This window comes from Patella vulgata, chromosome 8, assembly GCF_932274485.2.
Source record: "Patella vulgata chromosome 8, xgPatVulg1.2, whole genome shotgun sequence".
In the NCBI taxonomy this organism is placed as follows: domain Eukaryota; kingdom Metazoa; phylum Mollusca; class Gastropoda; family Patellidae; genus Patella; species Patella vulgata.
In genome coordinates this window covers 26609723-26616245 of record NC_065886.2, presented here as the reverse complement: position 1 = coordinate 26616245, position 6523 = coordinate 26609723, and the positions used below count along the sequence as shown (strand labels likewise).

At 36.5% G+C, this 6523-nt stretch overlaps 1 long non-coding RNA gene across 1 annotated transcript; it reads left to right on the top strand.

The window, feature by feature from the left end:
* The first annotated feature begins 515 nt into the window (after positions 1 to 515).
* LOC126829732 (uncharacterized) lies at positions 516 to 5363 on the top strand. The gene is made up of 6 exons (XR_007683503.2): positions 516 to 643; positions 1517 to 1596; positions 2225 to 2349; positions 3571 to 3723; positions 4236 to 4321; positions 5259 to 5363. It is a non-coding gene; the product is annotated as an uncharacterized LOC126829732 (long non-coding RNA).
* The last annotated feature ends 1160 nt before the right edge of the window (positions 5364 to 6523 follow it).

The window sequence follows — 6523 nt, the reverse complement described above, 5'->3', positions numbered from 1 at the left end:
ACATATCTCTCTTTTAAAATGTCTAGTCATCATAGTTGAGGTCAACCAGAACCCCACCCACCCCGGCCCATTAAAGCAAATAATAGCCCGATCTTCAAGAAACGTTTCAAATCCATGCCCATTCAACAAGGATGATGTGTAACTAATTCAAACTGACAATGGGTCTTTAATGTGCACCATAAACGAGTTCTTGGTTTTTCATCCCATCCGAGCTACCAGGCCTAATCATAGAAACAAAACATACTGCTAGTCTCAAAATAATCCTCATGACGTGTCGAGTAGACGTTAAACCCCATTTCGTAGACACCAAGAATTGTTTAGTAGTTTATCGCTATCAAGTCTAACAAAGGGTTTATCATCTATGCAAGAGTCGTGAGTTCGATCCCTTACTTGTCTATAACATTAAGAAATAAGATCTATTATATATTTTGCTGAGTAATAAGTTGTATTTAAAAGTGTATAGTCGAGTTTTACTGGTGACTAATTCTATGTTATGTAAATATTAGCATTGAATACATCACGCTACAAGGTCTATCTATATTCATACACCACGCTAATCTATTTTACTACAAGTAGGATACAGTCGCTGGAGTTTGTGTGTTTTCTAATCTATTTTACAAGAAGTCACTGGAGCTTGGATAAGGTAAGATATTTGATTATAAGAGAGAGAAATGTGGTTTAATGTCCACTTAACATATATTCGGTCAATTTGGGACTAATCTATAGTTCAATGTTATTTCAGTAATTCACTTGGGCGTAGGGGTCTTTATAAGCAGTTGAAGAGAATAAGAGGACCCTGAGAAAGTACACGATGTTTGACAGGCGAACGCCAAGAAACAATCAAAGATTTTATGATCTAAAAAGCACACGTGACAACATTCGGCAAAGCAGTTAATTATTGTGCAGGGTTATATGAATTTACTTTCCCGTTTATGGGACCACAGTTCCTCGTGGTTTTTGGTACCAACGTTTCCCTTTGTTCCCCATGCCGCCCCTGCACCGTGTCCGTGATTAAAACAACGCATACTACTTATTATTGGAGGAGTTCTCAATGGTTGTACAACCCAGAAGCGGTTTTATAAATAGAGTAAGCATACCATACACCGTATATGACACCCGTTGTAACGTGTATCAAGTTTAGATTATTTGACACCCGTTATATGACATCCCTTCTAACGTGTATCTAGTTTAGATTATATTTCACCACTCCTTGTAACGTGTATCTAGTTTAGATTATATTTCACCACTCCTTGTAACGTGTATCTAGTTTAGATTATATTTCACCACTCCTTGTAACGTGTATCTAGTTTAGATTATATGACACCAGTTGTAACGTGTATATAGTTCAGATTATATGACACCAGTTGTAACGTGTATATAGTTCAGATTATATGACACCAGTTATATGACACCAGCCCTTGTAACGTGTATCTAGTTTAGATTGTATGACACCCGTTGTTACGTGTATCTATTTTAGATTATGAAACTTCTATGATACTTTATTTCATTACTGCAGATCGGCACAATGAATAGAGCTATATCATTGGTTGTGTGCCTGGTGTTAATGACGTCACTTAGCAACGGATCAAAGTGCAGGTAACTAATTTAAAAGTTTTCGATATTCTTGACAACCAGCTATAAATAAATTTTGCGAGAAGAAATGTTTTGGACGTGTTTTGCAGACTGCTATTGATCTTTGATCAAATGAAATGAAGAATTAGACGAAACCCATATTTTCTAGACTTATTTGTCATAATACTTTTGGTCATTAATCAGAAAAATAAAATATAGTCTCGAACAAAAGTCTAATCTCATAAAGCATGATAGGCTCCTCTTATTGATTGTGTCCCGGATGGCTGAATGGTTAGCACTTGAGCGCTGTATCATAAGACCTGTCATTGGGTCAACTGGCGTGGTTTCGAATCCCCGGTTGTACGTGACAAGGAGTAAAGTCGCCTGTCCAACCTCGTGGGTTTTCTCCCTCCGGGTCTTCCAGTTTCCTCCCACTGCTAAAGACCCCTACGCAAGCGAATAATTGAAATAAAATTAAACCATATGATAGTCCCGAAATGACCTAGTTGTGTCGAGTGGACATTAAACCCTATTTCTCTCTCTCCTTACAATCAAAATCGTATTGTGTATTTATACGCATAATGGCCCAACACAGTTCCTTACAAAAGTCACACTTTGAATAGCCTGTATAGATATATTTGTATTTTGACAGTTCGAGGTCGTTTGGTGGAACCTATCTGGACGTCAATGCTCTTTTAGATAATTTGGATGCCAATAATGATGGTAAAATCAGCCTGACTGAAGATAGAAACCATATTGTATTAGGCGATACATCAAGTAAGAGTAATTCGTATTATCATATGACTCCCAGTTTCTAATAAACGGCGACAAATAGCCCATTGTCTGTAAAATACACAATAAATAACATATAGTTATGCTCAAATTAATAGAATTAAAAATATTGATATTCAGTTGGATAAAATAAAGATTCACAAAACAGGTACACAGCTTATAATTAAATACTTTTTAAAAAAAGGTCCGACCAATAAAATATGTCTTTTTTAATTACAGTCCAGCAGTCTAGTTGATAAGAACTTCCCTTTTTTCTGAGTTGTCTGTTTTGTCGACAATATAGTTGGGTACCTTTGCTTAGCGTTTAAGAAGCCATTGGAAGGCCTCCTGTCATTTAAGTTGATACATCTTGCCCTGGGTCGCAAGTACCACATTCAATTTGAGACGGACACTATCGAAACAGTATAGCTAATAATAAAATCAAAAAGCTGTGTCACAAATGATGGTGGGTATAATTGTGACACAGTTGATTTCGGTACCTAATTAATTTGGTGCATGATTAAAAGGAATATTTTTTTTTAAATATTAATCGAATTGTTGTACAATTTTTTGATAATAAAGTTTAATTATTTTAAATGTATATGCGCCGGTTTTTTTTATACAGAATGATTGTTGGTATGTTTTAACAAGTTAGGTAATGGGGGTGTAAAGTAATGAATATGTCTGGATTGTGATGCAAGTTGTGATTGGATGTTTGAGTCACTTAAAGTTTCTTGGTGGACGAATTGAAAAAGTTTGTCAGAGACATATGAGATAAGTTACAGTTAAAGCATGGCTGTTACTTTACATAGATCAGAGAGATTTTAAAAGGACCAGACATGACTGTTTTTCATTATCTACAGTAACACCAATTGGACGATATGTGTTCGGGGTTTAAATAGCTTTAAAAAAAAAAACTACACAATTTGAAGAATTAATCAGAATGCTAGCCAGGTGGATTGATAAAATTAAAAGGACAGTGTGTTACATGCCAAAATGAACTGTAATTTTAAATCATAGAAATTTTTGTGTGAAAACCTCTAAAATGTTATATGTAAATTGATCATATAATATACATTTTGCAATAAATTAAATAGTTGTGTTTTTATTGTAAATTGGTAAAAGAAGCAATTATTAAGCTAAAGAACCTGAGGTCACTTTGGATATTTAAGATGTCAGTTGTGGTGGTTAAATTATTGAATGTGGTTTTATTTGGTCAAATTTTAGATGATGGTAAAATATCGAGAGGAGAATTCGTCAACAGAATGGTTAATGTTTACTGTTATCAGAAGATGCTGGCCAGTTATGCGTTCGATATGATAGACAGGAATCAAGATGGTTTCCTCACGGGCACTGATGTACTAGTATCCAATTTTGGTGGTAAGACAGTATCTCTCTCTAAACAGCCCCCCCCCCTCTCCGACCCTGACCCTTACGCCCACACATATTACTGACCCCCTCTAGAGGTCAAGAAAACTTCTAGATGCATTTCTATAGAGATCTGCTACATATAGTCTGTCAGACCACACACCATAAAATCTTAGTAAACTCTATAACTCTATTTTGATATAGAAATCATTAACCGATCTCATGGTCATCTAATGAACCCCGTACCTACCCACCGTTTTATCGTCAGAGATACGTAAGTCTACTACAGAAGGTTAATGTGAATTTACGGTAAATATATTTATAAACCTTACGTAATTAATATCTAACAATTGTCACGGCGGTTATGGACATCTTAAATTCACTTTACTTTCGATTGATTTCACACGTAGAAATTCACACATGGAAAACGGTGTATATAGCATATGGCTTCACAGTATCTAACCAATTTATTGAGAAGCTCTAATTATACAAAGTAATTTAACTTCCATTGTTTCTATTTACAGCAACTGGAGAGATGGATCGTTCTGTTATGGCCATGCGTTTACAAGCTTTGGATACACGTGCAAGAAAAGCAGATATGAAATATAAGGTATGGCGAGGTTACAGAATATAATTTCTCTGTTACCTGTACAGTTTATACAATTAACACTAGATGTACTTTTGTATTAAAAATAGAACATAAAACATATACCAGTAACACTCACCCTACAGGACTATCATTTATAGTATCATCAAACCTACAGAACTATCATATATAATACAACCCATCCTATAGGACTATCATATATAATACAACCCATCCTACGGGACTATCATGTATAGTATCATCAAACCTACAGAACTATCATATATAATACAACCCATCCTACGGGACTATCATGTATAATACAACCCATCCTACGGGACTATCATGTATAGTATCATCAAACCTACAGAACTATCATATATAATACAACCCATCCTACGGGACTATCATGTATAGTATCATCAAACCTACAGAACTATCATATATAATACAACCCATCCTACAGGACTATCATATATAATACAACCATCCTACGGGACTATCATGTATAGTATCATCAAACCTACAGAACTATCATATATAATACAACCCATCCTACGGGACTATCAGATATAGCACCACTCATCCTACAGGACTATCAGATTTATATTACCATCAGCACATGAAATGAAATGGGTTTTACGTCCTACTGTTCTGCTCCGACTGGACTAATGCAGACGGGCATACACCATAATATGGTGTGTTTTGGGGGATATGTTGCCCGGGCAGCGGCACAATGACAAACTCTTATTTCAACTTGCAGCTGTCAAGGGATCATTTATGTACAGGTCAATGTTGAAACGAGAATCCAGTGTAATTAGGAAATTAGGACATGTGTACAAAAAACAGTTTTCCGAGCCCAGTGTAAGAGAAAGAATAAGTATTATTGTTTGTTAATTGACGCTTTATTCTTCTATATTATTAATATGTCCATTTCCAATTTTCGTTTGCTCTTTTTCAGACACTATTTGCATTGGTAAAACAGACATATGACGGAGCAGGACGTTGGTAACTACCCGGTCAATATTTTATCATTTAAAATGACAAATAAATTAATTTGAAAACATACGCCCTTATTTTATTTTTGAGAGTATAGTCAACATCGCCGTCCACCAGCCCGACCACCGAAATGTCATCTAAACACTCTTCATGTCAATATGTCGACATACTGTGTTTATAATACATCTATGATCACCTCAATTAATCAAATTTATTTCTACTTGATCTATAAGAAAATTGTATAAATATTTCCCCATAATGGGATAATGGGAGTTATTGCCCTTCAATCTATTAGTAACTAGTAACACGACCACATTCTCCTAAGTAAATGTACGGTGCTAAGACCACCTAAAGATAAGTTTTAAATGTTTTAAATGTTGGTTTAGTTTTTATATTTTAGGCTGCCATTTTATTACTTTAAATCTTCCTAGTGCAAATACGGAAAATTTTACCTTTTGACCTCCGGGGTCACCAAGACTAAAGGTGAATTTAGCGAGTTTACATTTTTATTGAAAGAGTGATTACTTTTCATCATTTTCAGCATATTTCCTTTGACCTTTGACCCAGAATATCTCAAAAACTCACCAACGGCGGACTGATTACCATCCGGCATACGCAAAAATTTTGTATAGAAAAGTTGGGTCTGGTTTTGTGCCCATTTGATGCCCCCCCCCCCCAGCCGCACTGAGCCTCAGGTCTATCCGTATTCATTTCAACCTTTAGCATTAGACCAGCCTGACGTCAAACTCAATTTCTATTCAGTTCAACCGTCTGGTGTTCACATATCAGAAATGAAATGGGGTTTAACCTCCTACTGTTCTGCTCCGAACTGGGCTAATGAAGACTGGCATACGCCATACAGTGTGCTATGGGGGAAATTTTGTCCGGACAGCGACACTACGGCCAACTCTTAAATCGAATTCCAACTATCAGGGGATCTTTTACGTGCACACCAACGACTAGACATCTGTCCTTGTCAGGCCCTCGGTCCTGCATCATTGACAAGGTGGAACCACGCCGGGAAATCTGGACGAACTTTCTCGGCCAATGCAGGGATCGAACACCCGATCTTCAGGATAGCGAGCCAGCGTCGTGCCCACTTAGCCACCGTGAACCCCTGTTAACATATTAAGATAGGATGGTCAGATCAACACCGACTCAGTCAGTAAGACGTTGGCTTGCTAACCTGAAGGTCCAAGGAAAGTTCACCAGGATTTTCGGCATAGT